The sequence below is a fragment of the Zingiber officinale genome, chromosome 7A, assembly GCF_018446385.1.
Source record: "Zingiber officinale cultivar Zhangliang chromosome 7A, Zo_v1.1, whole genome shotgun sequence".
In the NCBI taxonomy this organism is placed as follows: Eukaryota; Viridiplantae; Streptophyta; class Magnoliopsida; order Zingiberales; family Zingiberaceae; genus Zingiber; species Zingiber officinale.
Genome location: NC_055998.1, coordinates 61,747,503 through 61,766,043, shown reverse-complemented (window position 1 = coordinate 61,766,043; position 18,541 = coordinate 61,747,503). Strand labels below are relative to the sequence as shown.

Sequence of the window (18,541 nt, the reverse complement as noted above, 5' to 3'; positions counted from 1 at the left end):
ACACGCACTTGATCTTTTCTGGTACGGGCCAATCTAGCAGGTCTATGATATTTTCCACCATCTTGAACCAGGCCTGGGCGTCCCATGGCTCACATGTACCCGTAAAATCCCCGGCTTTAATCTCAGCCACTGTATCAGATAAGTTTCCTGTCGGACTACTGGAACAGGGGCTGTTGGTGGCATCGGAGCAGCTATAGGTATGACGGGCATAGTGTTTTGATTTGTTGGCGGGGTGACTGGATTTCCTTGCTGACCCATTAGAGTAGTAATCAATTGTTGTTGTTCGGTGATTTGACGCTGGAGGTCTGTGACTACCTGAGTCAGGTTTGGTGGAGTTACTGTCTCATCGGGTCTGCCACTATGCCTTCTAGTAGCCATGATTATCTTCATAAATAACAACAATGCTAGCATAAGTCGTTATAGTTCCCAACTAGAATAACATAAGGTAGTTATCATTCTTAATACAACCTAGCATATGTTATCGTCAACCCTATCCTACAATCATATATTCCTAGACTAAAAATCATAACAATAAAATAGGCATGTATATTTAAATAAACATATCAGGCATAAAATAGAGTAAGCATAGAAAATTCTTACTTGGAGCGGCAGGATGGAGGCTTGATGTGTGTAGTGAGATGGCTAACCTGGCTCTGATACCAACCTGTAACGCCTGCCCCTTTTTCTACTCACTCCTGCCTAGTGAGGGAGGGGTCACTTTCGTTTTTTTTTTTTACTTAGCGTACATGAACATACATACAGCAGAAGCATATATATATTTTTATAAAACCATACTAAGCATATGAGCATGAAATAGCATGGTTCAACTTAAATAGTCATATTATTCATTTTTAACACATGCATAGGGAATCATGAAAGACATCACATAACATAACATATTATTCATAAGTTCACTTAAGCAGGTCATTTTATTTCTTTAGCCAAGTCACCATCACACATCTCTTGCCCCTTCCTACTGCTCCTCTAGTTTATCCATCCTTTACCTTTTATCTGTGGTACAAGGAAAAGTATTTGTAAGCACTCAAGGCTTAGTGAGATCCTTTCCTACTCACAAAAACCAACATATCATGTAAATCATCATATCATACATCATAGAATAAATGACGCTCATATCATCATATAATTAAAAACATATCATATCATGGCATAAATTTCAATAATATTGTAACATAAAGTAAACAACATATTATGGCATAAATCTTATCATGGTATAAGTAACATCATATCATAGCATAAGTAATCATCATATCATGTTATAGATCATATCATAGCATAAGAAATCATCATATCATGGTATAGATCATATCATAGCATAAGAAATCATCATATCATGGTATAGATCATATCATAGCATAAGAAATCATCATATCATAGCATATATCACATCATAGCATAAGTGTACATCATAGCATAAGTGAAAGCATCATGACATTTCTTTTCATAGCATCAAGGCATCATATCATAGCATAACTGCAAGCATTATTTCACATCATAACGTAAGCATGGATGCAAGATGTCCTTTGAAACATGGGTAATGTCATGTGTAATATGCCTTTCAAAACATGATTTATGTCATGTGTGAGATGTCTTAAAACAATATCATATAGTACTTGAAAATAATCTCAACATGAAAGGGGCCCGGCTTAGTACCACATACATACATAATGCGCGCATCCTAAGTAGACCTAAGGTAGCTAGTCTTGAACCTACTAGGAAACTAGGCCTGTAGCTTGGCCTAGGGGCACGTAAGGAGCCCACCCTTTACTAGGCCCATAATTCGACCTAGGGGCGCATAAGGAGCCCACCCTTTTGGTACAAGCCATTCAAAGTAAAATACATGTCATATCATATCTCTATCATTTCATAACATATAGCATATCTTATTCATGTCATTTATAGCCTATCATTTTCATGTCATTCATAGCATATCATGTTCATGTCATTCATAGCATATCACATTCATGTCATTCATAGCATATTATGTTCATGTCATTCATAGCATATCATGTTCATGTCATTCATAGCATATCACATTCATGTCATTCATAGCATATCATGTTCATGTCATTCATGTCGTTTATAAGGTATGCATAAATGGGCACATAGCCATGCATACTTGGGCACATAGCCATCATACTTGTCTTGGGCACATAGCCATCATATTTGGGCACATAGCCATTTTAGGTATCATTCTCATGCATGGTTCATAAGCATACTTAAACGAGCAATATAATATATCATGGAAGGAAAAAGAAAACATAATCATGCATGGATCACAAGTTAACTTCTCCTAATTCATATCATGGCAAGGAAGGTACATATTGAGTCATAACTTAGTCTAAATTCTCAACCCACTAAGGGTGGCCGAAACATGCATAGGCTCATTTAGGTTTTATTAAATCATACAAACATATGAACCCACATTCATTTCTATAACATTTAACATAAGGAACATCATAAGCATATTTGATTTAGGTTCTATGCTTCCTAGGTTTTTAAACCCACCTTGGCCGAAACATACAAGGTCCAAACTTGGTTTCAAATAGCATGTAAACATGTGAACCCTAATCAATTTCCATGCATCTATCATAGGCAATCACATGAGCATATTAGGTTAAAGTTTCAAGCTTCCTAAGTCCACAAAATATAGGTGGCTGAATGCCACAAAACATAGGTTCTAAGCATGTGAGTACTCTACAAAATTTCATAGCATATCATGGAGAGGAATATAAACATGTTAGGGTTGAATTTTGGCTTGCCTAAGCCCTACATTTCATGTTGGCCGAATGTTCATCATGTGAAAACATAACCCTAAGCAACATGAAATCTCAAGTGCATTATGTTATCTTCATATCTTTTCATAAGGTAAAACATAAGCAAGCTAGATTTGAGGTTGAGCCTCCTTAAGGTATTTAATCCCTTCATGGCCGAAACCTTGTGGTAGGGTCCTACTAGTTCTAAGCAACATACAAGTATAAAACATCAAGAGAACATTCATAACATATTATGGGAAACTTCATACTTGATACTTCTTCTAGAATTTACAACAATGTGAGTACATTATGAATTTCATAGCATATCATGGAGAGAAACATAAACATGTTAGGGTTTAATTTAGGTTTGCTTAAGCCTTACATTTCATGTTGGCCGAAAGTTTATCATGTGAAAACCTAACCCTAAGCAACATGAATCTCAAGTGCTTTATGTTATTTTCATAAGGTAAAACATAAGCAAGCTAGATTTGAGGTTGAGCCTCCTTAAGGTATTTAATCCCTTCATGGCCGAAACCTTATGGTAGGGTCCTACTAGTTCTAAGCAACATACAAGTAGAAAACATCAAGACAATATTCATATAACATCATAGAAGAGATCATAAACATGTTAGTTTTTAAATTTAGCTTCCCTAGGGTTTTAAATCTTTTCATGTCCGAACCCTAAGGTAGGGTATTACCTAACTCCAAGCCACATACAAGCATGAAATATCAAGGTCATATTCATAGTATATCATGAGAAAAAAAAAACTTAAACATGTTGGTTTTGGTTTTGAACTTCCATAAACCTTACAAATGTCATGGCCGAAATTTATAAAGGAAACTTTAAGTTGTTGATTCATCTAAACTTGAACAAAATCATATAACAACTTGTACCACAGGTGAGGGGATACTCACCTCCTTTTGTTTGGTCTTTTCCCTAAAAGAAGATACCCCTTGTGAAGAGAAGAAAGAAGAGAGTTTCTCCTCCTAGTGCTCCTTTTGCTTCTCTTGCTTGTGAGAGGTAGATCTTGAGGATTCCTTCTTGTTGTTTGGTTTTCTTAGGGAGAAAACCTAGTTGGATTTTCGGAAAGAGGAGAGGGGATACTCTAGGTCACGGCAATGGTGAGGGAAGGGAAGAAAAATGAAATCCCTTCTTTGTTTTTCCTCTTATGCTAGGTGGGAGTAAGAAGCAAAAAGGAACTTTGCTTTCCCCTCTTCTTAACTCATCCTTTATCCTCTTAATGATGAAGAAAATATCTTCATTCATCCCCTTACTTCCTCTCCTCTCATTCCCTCTTGAATCTCCACCAAAATGGAAAAGAGTGAGGAAGGCAAGACAATTTGTCTTGCTTCTTAATCAAGAGAAAGAGGAAGAAAGCTACTTGATGTTTTCTTGCTTCCTTCTCTTAATCATGGTTTTATCTTTATCTACAATTCCCATTCTCTATTCAACAATAACTCATGATGGTCTAGTGGTAATTCCATAATCCTTAGCTTAAGAAGGTTCAAAGTTCAATCCTTGACCAACTCTCTTTTTTTTTATATATATATATATATTTTTGGTTCCATCTTATCTTATCTTCCTTTATTCTAATTGAAAATCTTCACATACTTAGCTTAAGAAATTCGTGGGTGTTACAATCTAACCAAAATTCACATTTCGTGAACTTGGCGTACAGCTGGTTCTGCTGAACAGTCTGCAATACTATTTTCAGGTGCTCTGCGTGTTCATCCTGAGTTCCTGAATAGATAAGAATGTCATCGATAAACACAATAACAAATCTATCTAGATAGTCCCTGAATACTCTGTTCATGAGATCCATGAAAGTAGCTGGAGCATTTGTCACGCCAAAGGGCATGACTACGAACTCATAATGTCCGTATCTAGTCCTGAATGTTGTCTTGGGTATATCCCCTTCTTTAACTTTCACCTGATGATAACCTGATCTGAGGTCTATCTTAGAGAACACTGCTGCTCCCTTTAGCTGATCGAACAGGTCATCTATTCTGGGAAGAGGATACCTGTTCTTGATGGTGACTTGGTTCAGTGCTCGGTAATCTATGCACAGGCGCATGCCCCCGTCTTTCTTCTTCACGAACAATACAGGCGCTCCCCATGGTGAGTGACTAGGACATATGAAGCCCTTGTCAAGCAGCTCCTGTAATTGCTCATGAAGTTCCTTCAGTTCTGCTGGAGCCATGCGGTAAGGTGCTTTAGAGATAGGGTTCGTATCGGGAATGAGTTCTATCTCGAATTCAATCTCCCTGTCTGGTGCTAGGCCTGGTAACTCTTCAGGGAAAACTGCTGGGTAGTCACATACAACTCGGATCCCTTCTAGCTGTTGGTCCTTGTTCTGTCTGATATTGACTACATGTGCTAGGAATCCCGTACATCCTGAGTCCATTAATTTCTGTGCTTTTAGAGCTGAGAGAAACTTCTTGGCCTTTCTCTTTGGTTCTCCGATGTACTCGAACTGCACTTCTGCTTCGGGTTGGAATACGACTTTCTGTTTACGGCACTCTATAGAGGCACCGTATCTGATCAGGAAGTCCATTCCAAAAATGACATCATAATCAGTCATGTCTAGCACTATCAGATCACAAAAGAGTTCTTTGTCCGAAATAATAACTGGCACTGCTCTGAGCCAGCGCGTGGATTTCATAATTTCCCTAGAAGGTAATGTTGTCAAAAACTGACTGCTGAGTACCTCTGGGGGTATTGCTAACTTTTCGGAAAACATCCTGGATATATAGGAATGGGTTGCCCCAGTATCGAATAAGACAGTTGTACTTTGCTGTAAAATACTAATCTGACATGAAACAACAGTCGAGGCATTTGCTACGTCCTCTCTGGTGAGTGAGTAGATCCTCGCATTGGTCGTAGCTGGAGGGGCTTCTAATCTGCCCTGGCTGATGTGTGGACCATCTAGAATGGCCTGCATCTGATGTAGCTGTGCTGGCTGGCCTCCGTACTGAATCGGCTGTGGTTGAGGAAGACTAGTCTTGTTTGGGCACTGCTTCACCATATGCCCTTCCTGTCCACATTCAAAGCATCCTCGTGTGCCCTTGCGACAAACTCCTGGGTGAAATTTCCCACAAGTAGCACATTTGAGATAACTAGGCTGTTTACTAGCTGGTCCTCCTTTCGGGTAACTCCCTAGTTTGCGCTTGCTGCTGGAGTTCCCTTTCCAGTTAGAGCTGTGGCCCTGTTATTTCTGAGTGCCTGAGCCTCCCAGCCCTTTGGACTATGAGAGGACTTGCTTTTGCTGTTTGATATTGTTCTGGTAGTGCTCGGTGGTCAGAGCACTACTGACTCGTTCTTTAGTGGTTTGCGGCCTATGAACGCCGCCAGCCACGTTCATTGCTCTTTCCGGCCTCAGCATCTTGAGCATCATCCGGACTCTTTCTTTTTCTGTGCTGACTAGTTCGGGGCATAGATGAGCCAATCTATTGAATTTCTTCACGGCTTCCTCAATTGATAGGTTTCCTTGACGAAACTCAGTGAACTCGTCATAGTGGCGGTTTGTGACCCACATGTGAAAGAACTCCTCGAAGAATTCTTTCTCGAAGTTAGCCCATGTCATCTGGTTCACTAGGCGCTTCGCTCTAATTCTCTCCCACCACATACGTGCATCTCCTGTCAAGCAGAAGGATGCACATTTCACCTTCTCATGTTCTGGCCAGTCCAGAAGCTCCATCGTACTCTCCAGTGTTTTGAACCAGGCCTGAGCATCCCATGGTTCACTGGTGCCTGAGAAGTTCTCTGGCTTAACTCTCTGCCACTGGATCAGATAGGCTTCTCTCCTTGTCTCTACTGCTGGGGCTACTGGTGCTGTAGGCTGGACTGGTGGAACCTCTATAACTACTGGAGTTGCTAAGTTAGGTTCTGGGGTGACAGTGGGAGTGTGTTCTGCTAGCTGCTTCTGTAACTGAGCCACTACTGCTGTAAGGTCTGGGGGAGGCACTGAACTGCCTGCCTCATGCTGGGGCTCAGTATCTGGTGCCCTTCTAGCTGGGCGTGCTCGTGCCATTTCTAAAGGAACAAAGGACATACATAACTAAAGCATCATGTTTACATAGCTAATACTATCATGTTAGTTACTATCACAGATAAGCATACTTTAGTTATCTACAAACATGAAAGCAATAAACATAACAAAGTGAGAGGTATTCTTACTTGGAAGCTGCAGGTTCAATGCTGATGTGTGTAGAAAGTATGGAACTTTCTGCTCTGATACCACTCTGTAATGACCCGCCTTCTACTGGCTAGGCTGCAAGGCCGGACCGTCACATTATGCTGTGCTAAGCTATCTCCATGACCATTTCTAAGTCTAGGTGCGGAAAACTGTACCAATTAAAAACTTTACCAAGCTAATACAAATTCTTGGTCCTACATGTGCTGAGGGATGCAATTTAAGGTATACATGGCATATCTACATCCCCTATGGTCAAGGAACTGAATTACAAGATTTCCTGGTCGAAACCTTGCTTCCCAATTGATCCAGATTGAACTCAATCGATTGCAAGCTGTTGAATCAATCCATGGATCGATTTAGATTGCTACTGTGCTCAGAGTAATATTCTGGATCGATCGGCTGATCGATCCAGTGATCGATTCCAGAGCTCTCTGTTCGCGAGAGTGATTTCCCGATCGATCGAATGATCGATCCCTGAACTCTCTGTTTGCGACAGAATGCGACTGGATCAATCGGCTGATCGATCCAGAAGCTTACTGTTCACGGGACCAGGCTCCCAATCGATCCGTTGATCGATTAAGGGCCCCCAATCGATCCGTTGATCGATTGGGGTTTCTGATTTCGCAGCAAAACTCTGATTTCAGCACTGCTTCATGCCGAACTCACCTTCAAGAGTTCTATAATAGCTGGAAACATACCAATGACACATAACTAGGATTATGAGCATAAGTACTAACAATCTAAGCAAGTCGTGCACGATTCAAGGCATTAAAATAACTAGAAATGCGGAAAATAACACTATATAAAACTAAAGTCTTAGTTTGCTAATTTCTCCAAGATCTTTATTCCAGGTTCCTTCTACACACATCTTCATCGCATTGCCCTCCAGCCTCCGCTTGTCCATCTTTCCTTTACCTTTATCTGCAGTATAAGGAAAACAGTATATGTATGCTTTCGCTTAGTAAGCAACCATCTACCTCACAAAACATGCATACGATGCAATCTATGGTTTGAAAACATGCTATTTGAAATACATGCTGAACAGGTGAGAGCATGGCATGATATCATACAACGTAGAAACCAAAACTAATCATAGAACTATCACATGTATCAATAATGAAAACTAAGCTGAAGCATGAACTGAGCTAAAACTATAACTAAGCTAGAACTGAGTTTAAACTGTATACACAACTGATTTGTGAGTTTGAAAACTATTTATCCTAGATAGATGAAAATACATAATCATGCTGCTGATGGGCCCGGCAACTGTACGTGCTATGCGCGTATCCCTAACTAGACCCGGGTTTGCAAGTCCCGAATTTAGTAGGGTTACTAGGATATCTAAACCTAGGGACGACTGTGGGAGCCCAACCCAATGGATATCTAATCCAGTACAGTGCCACTGCTAAAATAAAATATTAGTTATAGCTAAATTCTCTTATCTTGCTATTTCTAGGTTATCTGAACCTAGAGCTAGGTTATCTGAACCTAGAGGCGACTGTGGAAGCCCACCCATTAAACCGTAGTCCCATATAAGCTGTAGAAAACTGCATATACTAATTAAATGCTTCTATCGCATTTAGCTAAACTATTAAAATGCCTAAGTCGCATTTTAATTGTGATGAACATACTATCGAGCACTTGGCGTGTGTTGTTGCACACCCTATGTGCCGAAAATCCATAAACTAATAAACTAAAGCATGCAATCACACGAGAACTACTTATACTGTAGGTGAGGGGTTTCTTACATCCTGCGCTAGATTTCCTTACGATCTGATCGCTAGATTTCCGGTGGAGAAGATCCCTTCGTCGATCTCCTCGCGTCTACGTGCTCTTCTCTCGGAGAGAAACGTCCTCTAACCGAGATATCGCCGGAAGGTGTTCCTCTTGCCCTTGGGACGGAACCCTAGCCCTTGGGGCTTGGTGCGCCGAGAGAAAGAAGAGGAGAAGGGGGCGGCGTGTAAGGGTGAGGAGAAGAGGTAAGTCACGATCAAATTAAAACTCCTCACTTAATTCCCTATTTATATTAAGGAATTAATTCACCCAACTCTAACTTAAATAAAATTGTTCCCCTTTCCTTTCAGCACGACCCTGCTGGGTTCACTTGGTTACTAGAGTCCACTATAAGTCGTCTCGGGTTCAATTCCCACTTAAGGTATTTTACGTTTCTATTTATTTTTGCTACTTCCGCTACTCTAAAAATTCCATAAAAATATTCTAAAATTTCATAAAATCATAGAATATTTCTAAAATAGTTTTGAGAATTTTTCGGGCGCTACACTAAAATATAATGGTTTTGCAGGTTGCTCCATTGGCCGTCTCAGATGCGGCTATGCTTGTCCCTGAGGAGATTTTTCATGGAAAAGGAAACATCAAAGAAGAGGCAGAGTTAACAAAAGAAGAGAGGAAAAGGAGACGGGCCAACCAGAAAAGAAGATTTAGAAGATTGAAAGGTATCCTTTATTCGCTTATATTTATGGTTCTGCTTATTTTCATGCTTGTCTACAATCTGTGCATAATGGTCAAAAAAATTAGTGGCGAACTTGTGACAGACATGATCCACCACTTAGAATTACATAGTTCTTGTGCACAGGATTGCATAATTTCATTCTGCTCTTTTTAGGTGTCCTCAAGAGTATTGGGAAGAATGTCGATAAGCTAAAAAAATGAAGAGACTTTAATAAATTAAGGAGCACTAGGAGCTGCAATCCCTCCTCTTCACCGACATCTAAGTAGAAAAGCTTGTGTTACATTGTTCTACTTTTGTTTTAATAGTGTTATCATTTTGTTGGTTGCTTATGAAATTTTGTTGGTTGCTTATGAAATTTCTTCAGAATGTTATAGATATTATTTTTGAATGTTAGAAAATTGTATATTAAATTTTATTTTGAAATTTAGTATTTTGAATGATTTATAATATTGAAAAATTGTGTATTAATTTTTTTAGTTTTTTTTCTAAAAAAGACAACGGTTTTTCACCGTTGTCATAGATAGTTTAAAACAGTTGTTGAAGACCCTGTTATTAAAGGTAGACGCTCAAAGACAACGGTGAAAAACTGTTGTCTTTGAAGGAAAAGATAACAGTTTTTCACTGTTGTAAAAATGTTGTCTTTGCCTTCAAAGACAACGGCTAAAAACTGTTGTCTTTGGGCACCCCTTTTAACAACACGACCTTTAACAACAGTTTAAAATGGGCTACGACAACGGGGAAAAACCGTTGTTGTTAGGCTTTTTTCTTGTAGTGTGAGTACCTTGATTTGCTTCCCATTAAATTTTTGGGACTAAGAAGAATAATCAAGTTCTCTAAGATACTTCCCTATATGTGTGGGGGATTAAGTGCACATAAGATGTTTGTTGAAATGACAACAAGTGTAATTATAAGAAAGTACTGAGTAGAAGAAAGTATTTTATTTTAAAATGGCATGTACTGGACACAAGGTCCATGGGATGGACTCCTAGATTGCCCCTAAGCATAAGTTCGCCTAGTAGTACCTTAATAGGTTCGGGATTAGCTACCTCAGATTTTATTAAGGATGCACATAAGTGGTACATTGCCGGACCCAAGAAAGTTGATTATTATGTTCACTAATATGTATGATAAAGTTTTCAAAGTTCATTGGTTTGTTGTAGTGAAACCATCATTAAGTGGAGAACTTGAATAAAGTATAGTGTTGATGAACTCTATGATATGCCAGGATTTCTATTTTCGTTCCATTACGAGCAAGGTTTAAGTTGATGTTTAGCATTATAAAACTAGTTACAAATACATATCATGTGCAAATTTACAAAGCATATGTTTTAGCGTGAACTATACTCAAGTGCATGTTTATGTTTTTTTCCCCCAAGCAGTTTTACAATAAAAGGCATGTTCTCTTTAATGTGTAGTTTTGTGAGTAGATGGTATTTACTAAGACTTTGCTTATAGTTGCATTTCCTTATACTGCAGATAAAGGTAAGAGAAAGCTTGAGTAGGAGGGGGCAGCAGGAGCAATGTTTGATGTTATGTGTGACAGAACAGTGGGAAGTGATCCTGGAATTTGCTAGTGTCTGACCATGTTAGATTTTGGTATTGATGGACATATGTTCTTATCTTTGTTTAGTATAAAAGTACTATTAAGAATGGTGTACAATGAATTTGCAGCTTGGTAGTAGTTGAACTGTCAAATATTCTCCCTAAAGTTGTGGGATAAAATGATAAGTCAAGAAGTAGTTCAAAGGGGAGAACCACTACTTTTGGGATGTAGGGTGTGACCCCCACACGGCCATGACACAGCCATGTGGAGTCACACGGTGCCAACCCTCTTCCTCTCGGCCAAGGTTGCACGGCCGTGTGCCACACACGACCATATAAGGCTTCACCTCAGGAAAGGTTGCACGGCTGTGTGCCACACACGGCCATGCAAGGCTTAGCCTCTGGAAAGGTTGCACGGCCATGTGCCACACACGGCCATGCACCTCTCCTCCTCGGGTAAAATGACACGGTCATGTGGATTCACACGGTCATGCACCACTTTAACTCAGCCGAGGTGACACGACCGTGTGAGACACACAACCATGCCCCTCTTTGTTACTGCCAAGGTGACAGGGCCGTGTGGAAGCCACACGACCGTGCCCTGCTCCAGCAGGGAGGGCCTTACACGGCCGTGTGGAACACACGACCGACCTTACACGGCCGTGTGGCACGCACGGTCGTGCCCAAACTAGGGCTGAGTAAGGCTACATGGCCGGTCATCACCGCACGGCCTAGACCCTCAAGCAATTCAAAACTTCATCTCAACTCTATTTCTCTCCCAAAACCTGACTTAACAGTCGAGACAAGTTCAGAGTAGATCTGTAAAATACCGGAAAATAGGCGAATCTTAATAAGGGAATTTTCTGGAATTTTTGGAGATTTTTCGGGAATTTTTCGGAGCTCGTATGGACAAGTTAAAGGGGATAAAAATGGGGCCCGGAAAAGCCTGTTTAGGTTACCCCGTTTAAATGAGGAAAAGTTGATTTTTCCTTTTCTTTTTTTTTTAAATTCTTTTTCCCTTTTTCTTATTTCTCATTCTGTTTTCTTTCTCGCCGAAACATCCCCGCGCGCCTCTCCTCTCCCTCACTCCCGAACCCGACGCCAAAAGGAGCCCTAACCGCCGGCTACTCGACGGTTCTCTCCTCTTCTTCCTCATCCCCTGCCCCTCACGACGACAGCTTTCTCAGCCCTAGCACCGCCGCCCGACCGCCTGCCCTAGCCACCCGACGCCGACCCCAATCGCCGGTGCCCTAGCCTCTGCCCCCAACTCCAGTGACGCTGATTCTTCTCTCCTCTGTCCAGCCGAAGCCTCGTCTGCCGTAGTCCTTGCTGTGGAGTTTCCAGCGCCGCCGCTGCAACTCACAGAGCCTTCCTTCCTCTTCTCGCGGACACCTGGAGCCGCCGAAAATCGAGCATCCGAACACTAGGTTGGGTCCCTGAGCGCTGGCCGAAATTTCTCTTCTGGTGTCTCTGTTTGACAGTGCCGAAGACAAGGAGTTGTGCCCTAGTTTTTCTTTTCACAGTGGTTCTGTCTTCATTGTGATCTGCCCTAGCAGAATTGGGAAGGTAAGGGCCATACCTAGCTGTGGAATTAGGTTTGTGGCTAGATCTCAGTTCATGTTTTTCTTTGCTTCTAATCTAGGTCACAGATTGGTGAGGTTTGGTGTATTGTGGGGTGTTTTTGATTTTTGGCAGCAACCCCATCCCGCAGCGGTAAGGTAAGTATTTGGTTTATGGATTTAGTTGACACATTTTTGATACATGTTCTAGGTACGACTTGATACATAATTAATTTGGTTATAGGGTGATTTAGGTTTATAAGTTGTATAACTGTGTGACTGGGGTTCATGAAACTAACCCTAACTAGTCAGTGGATTAGAAATTAGTTTAGCTATTTGTTTATAATTAAATTAGCTAAACTGTTCGATTTAACACAGGATTTTGACGCGAGACGAGTATCTCGGAGTAAGATCGGACCTTTCTATTTTTCGGAGGCGGGTACTTTGACTTATGTCTTTTGATATGCATAATAAAGTGTTTAACATATAGCAAGAATTGTGTTTTCCATTTGATTCGGTTGGTCACTACATGATCTGTTACATGTTGTTTGTTTATTTATTATGCACTGCATGTTATTATTGACCTGACCATACATGCTTTCGGTAGTGACCCAACCATGTGATACATCATGTTCAGGACTTAGGGTTTATATGATACCCTATCTGTTTGTGTACCTTCCATCCGATACATTGACTTGTGTTACACCTTTTATTTATGTATGGATCTTGCTATGCTATTCATGATATTGCCATGTTTAGAGTCATGCATCATCTAGCATGATTGCATGCTGTGCGGTTGTCTGCTCTATTATTGTGAGCGCATCGCCAGTTACATGTACTGCACACACCACCACCCATGGATTAGTGGTATATCAGACAAGTGTGTGGCGGTTCTGCTGTTTGGCTCCGTTGGTTTTAGGACTCAGCGTGGTAGCCGGCAATCAGTTCCGCTCTGTTTGGCTCCGCTGGCATTTAGTGTAGCAGCGTAGTAGCCGGCAGATGGTGGACTCTGTTTGGCTCCGTTGGTCAGGAGATTCAGCGTGGTAGCCGGCAGAGATATCCTCCCCGTCATTGTGTACCGGGAGATGAGAGCATTGAGCTCCCCCATTTATGATTTGGGGACAGAGGACAGGAGTACTCCGACAGCATCCCGTCCACTCGGTCGCTCTGCAGGAGCAGTGATGTCAGAGTGCATGGTCACCATATGCATTTATTACATTTATTGTTTGTGATTGCTGCATTTACTTGCTGCATTTATGTGGATGCATATGATTGACATGCATACAGGATTATGACTTCCCCGGTCTGACGACCTGTTACCTTTGTACCTTGATCCCGGTTAGTACAGTTATCTCCTGATTTCGTTCCAGTTGCATTTATTCCTTCTCGTATTCAGGAGACTGTACGCATGATGAGTGTTGTCTGTTATTTGTTTTATTATGCATATCAGTTGTACCTGCTGAGTGTTGAACTCACCCCGCCTCCATTGTTGATATTTTCAGGTTGAGGCTGTCCGGAGCAGTTCCAGTCGCTGGCTCCCCATCTGCACGTAGAGCCAGTTCTCTACTAGTTCGTTATTTGTTTTATTTTGGTCTTTTTCTATATCAGACTTTGTTTTAGTATTATCTTTGGATTTTTCCTATGGATATTGTATGGGTGATACCTTTTGATGGATTTTTGATATGATATTGGATTTTATTCTACTTCGTGCCTGTCTGGACGGCAGAAGAGGTGAGTTCGTTGGATTTTAGCTTTACGAGTGTAGTGGAGTAGGGTGGATTTCGAGTCAGAGTCCTATTGTTATTGATTACTATTTTTAACTGCGTGGTTGTGACAGCCAGAGGCTGAATATCTTTATTAACTGCGTGGTGTTTGTTTTTATTTCTGTTATCATTCCAGCCGCCTGTGGCTGATGTATATGTGAGATGTAGAAAAGTTTCAGATTGTCCGCCGTACAGGGGAGATGCTGCCGAAATTTCTTCGGACAGAGACTCCTCTAGGGCGTGACAATTTATTTGGTATCAGAGCAGGTTATACGATACTTGCTGTGTGTTCTGGATTTATACGATCTTTGTTTTCGTATTATGGATACTTTGAATAATCTGATATCAGTTTATTGGGTATCAGTTCGCCAAAGTTTGGCGATATTTATTTGATTTCCGTGTGTTGGATTTTCGGGATTTATCTGATACCAATTCATTGGTATCAGTGCAGGGTGTGATACCTGCATTTGGTATTTTGGACATTTTTATACTAGCCCTAGTTGCGAGACAGATTAGTCTGGGCAGTTATTTGGGGTTGCACGGATTTTCCGTTTCGATTTTGTTATGGACTTCCGTTATTGATTTATATGGATTTCCAGTGTTGTTTTTCTCGTACGGAATTCCGAGGTCAATTTGGGGGCTGGACAGCGACGGAACATCTCCAGACAGCAATTAGGTATGGTGTCATTTTGGTAATTGTTTATACTTGTAGTAATATCTGTAATATAATTTAACAGATATGAGGCGATCTACGCGTATTGCTGCGAGACGTGGTGCTGGACGAGCACGTGCGAGGACTGCAGGATCTCTGGATATACCAGAGATGCCTTCTGTTGATGAGCCTGTCAGCCAGGGACAGACTCAGCATACTGTGGTTGCGTCGGGCCTTCAGACTTCGATGACTCCCTTAGAGGTGCCTACCTCAGCTGCACCGACAGTATCCACTGCTCCTGTATTTCCGGTACCACCAGGGATACCATTAGCATATCCGACACCAGCTCCAGCTCAGTCTATTGCGTACTCGGCACCACCGCCACCTGGACCCACCGTGTATCCGGCACCAGCAGCCCCTGTGCCCCCAGTACATACAGTGTACTCAGCAGCACCTGCACTAGGGATACCGGCTACTCCACATTCGATACCATTGCCTACCGTACATCCAGCTGCGGCCACTTATGTTCACCCTACAGTGCCACCGACAGCATATGCTCCAGTTTACCCAGCAGCACCGGGAGTACCTCCTTCGGTCTATGCAGCGGTACCACCGGTAGCGACACACCTCACTGATATTGCCGCGGCACGAGCCAGGATTCCAGTATTGGCAGAATCGATGAAGAGTCGATTCACACTCTTCCGAGGAGACCGAGATCCAAGTGTGGCCTTGTCTTGGATTGAGACTATGGAGCGGACTTTCTTTTATATTGCTTGCTCCGAGTGGGAGAAAGCGGTCACTTACGGGACGCGGCCGACACTTGGTGGCTTACTCGCGTTCCATCATCGGTGAGCGAACATCACTTGGGCGGTTCGGAGAGGCTTTTGAGAGCCGTTTCTTTCCAGAGCTTATCGGATGGCTCATTGGCGATTTCTTGAGTTTGCAGAATAATCGGACGATGGTAGTATAATGCAGAGTTTGACAGATTGGCCAGGTTTTGTCCAGAGCTAGTTGCTGACGACAGTTCACGTATGCAGCAGTTCATTCAGGGACTGGATGGACATTTGCAACTAAGACTTGTCGGTCTTGGTATCACATCTTATGCGGAGATGTTGGATAGAGCCCTCATTATTGAGTCAGCTCAGCAGAGAGTTTTTCCGGATAGGAAAAGGAAGCAGCCGAGTCAGACATCTGGACAGAGCCAGCAGCCTCAGACTATATCACAGCAGAGCAGGCGTAGTCGATCATATCAGGGTACATCTGGGGTATCACGTAAACCTCAGAAATCAGGGCAGTCTTCTTCAGGACGTTTCCGGTATTCCCAGCAAAATCGGAAACAACCTGCCAGCGACATTCGCTGTTTCAGATGTGGATCCAGAGATCATGTCACTTCAGCCTGTTCTCTGGGACAGTCAGTTTGCTTTCATTTGCACGGACCTGGCCAAGATTGTCGCGAAGACTCGAAATATGGCTTCGGAGGTCGATCATGGAGGACGATCCGGTCGATCCGAACTTATTGAGGAGGCGGCGAGCCCAACCTTTACATGGTCGACAGAGTGCTTCACTGCGGCGGCATTTGGCATGCTTGGGCAGAGTACTCTAGTGCTTCCATAGCACCCGAGTTACATTCCGGACTTTATTATCCGGCGAAGCGATGTCGGATCGACCTCGGCCTATAGTGCATGCAGACTCGGTCGGCCGGTACCGGTATCGATCGCGTCCTCTCGGTCTTCTCTAGCGCGATATCGGCCTGACCTCGATGGCGAGCTTACTGGCATACCTCCTCCTCCTCCTTGAGGCGGGCGTGTTCATGTGATGACCAGAGAGGATGCGCAGCGAGCCGACGGATCCGTTTTCCGCGGTATGATTTCTATTTATGCCTTATCTGCAGATATACTGATAGATACTGGTAGCTCGCATTCATTTATATCTCGCACTTTTATGCGGGAGGTTGGTAGATTACCCACTCTCAGACCCCAGCGTTTGACCGTCTCCCTACCGTCCGGTGATTCATTGGATGTCACCCAGGAGGTCCGAGGTTGCCCGTTAGATTTTGGCAACCTAATACTTACAGTGGATCTTTTAGTATTAGAAATGGTCGATTTTGATATTATTCTTGGCATGGACTGTTTGTCAGCATATCATGCCACAGTTGATTGCCAGACGAGGGTGGTCACATTCCGGCCTCCGAACCAACCCTCGTGAGATTTCACTGGCATCAGAGACGACGACTTATCTATCATTTCAGCGATACAGGCTCAGAGGTTGCTGTCACATGGCTGTCAGGGTTTTCTGTTATCTTTGATTTGTACTGAGGACAGCAGCAGTTCGCTGCTCTCCGACGTTCCTGTAGTCCGGGAGTACCCAGATGGGTTTCCAGAGGAGCTGCCAGATTTGCCTTCCAGAAGGCCAGTGGAGTTCGCTATTGAGTTAATTCCGGGAACCGCACTGACATCTAAAGCTCCATATCGTATGGCACCAAAAGAGTTGAATGAGCTGAAGGTTCAACTCCAGGAGCTTTTAGACAGGGGATTTATTCGCCCTAGTGTTTCCCCATGGGGTTCTCCGGTATTATTTGTCAAGAAAAAGGACGGCACTATGAGGTTATGTATTGACTACAGACAGCTGAATGCATTGACCGTTAGAAATAAATATCCCTTACCAAGGATCGAGGATTTGTTTGATCAGCTCAGAGGTACATCGGTGTATTCTAAGATTGATCTGCGATCTGGATATCATCAGCTGAGAGTCAGAGACTCAGATATTCAGAAGACAGCTTTCCGTACTCGATACGGTCATTATGAGTTTTTGGTAATGCCATTTGGGCTTACCAATGCTCTAACGGTGTTTATGGACTTGATGAACCGCATATTTCTGGAGTATCTGGATCAGTTTGTTATCGTTTTTATTGATGACATATTGGTCTACTCTCATTCCGAGGAGGAGCACGCACAGCATCTTCGCATAGTCTTGGAGATTCTTCGACGACATCAGCTGTACGCGAAGTTCAGCAAGTGTGCATTCTGGCTATCCTCAGTCGGTTTTCTGGGACACGTGGTTTCTAGTAGAGGTATTTCAGTTGATCCTCAGAAGATCGGTGTCACCGATTGGGAGCGGAAGTCGATTCGAGAGATCCGCGATTTAGGAATGGCGGGTATTACCGACGTTTTGTCGAGGGTTTCTCACGTATTGCTATGCTACTGACACCAGGAAAGGCGTGAAGTTTACGTGGACTGAGGATTGCGAGACCAGCTTTCGGGGCTGAGGCGGAGATTAGTGTCGGCTCGATTTTGGTTTTACTTTACACCGATGCTTCTCTTCAGGGTTTGGGCGCTGTTCTGATGCAGCACGGCGAGTAGTCTCTTATGCTTCTCGTCGGTTGATGGAGCATGAGAAGAACTACCAGTTCATGACTTGGAGTTAGCTGCCATCATTTTGCTCTGAAGTTATGGCGACATCATTTATACGGTATCACATTTGAGATTCTCACCGATCATAAGAGTCTCAAATATATTTTCACTCGGAAGGAGCTTAATCTCCGACGGAGGAGATGGATGGAGTTTCGAAGGACTACGATTGTACCAT

General features: G+C 42.6%; 1 long non-coding RNA gene across 1 annotated transcript in view; it reads left to right on the top strand.

The window, feature by feature from the left end:
• The window catches only part of LOC122000139, a 29,357-nt gene extending 19,931 nt beyond the window's left edge, over positions 1-9,426 (top strand). Inside the window, exon 2 of the long non-coding RNA XR_006116970.1 lies at positions 9,273-9,426. This is a non-coding gene — a long non-coding RNA (uncharacterized LOC122000139). The remainder of the gene's footprint in view (positions 1-9,272) is intronic.
• Positions 9,427-18,541: the final 9,115 nt, after the last annotated feature.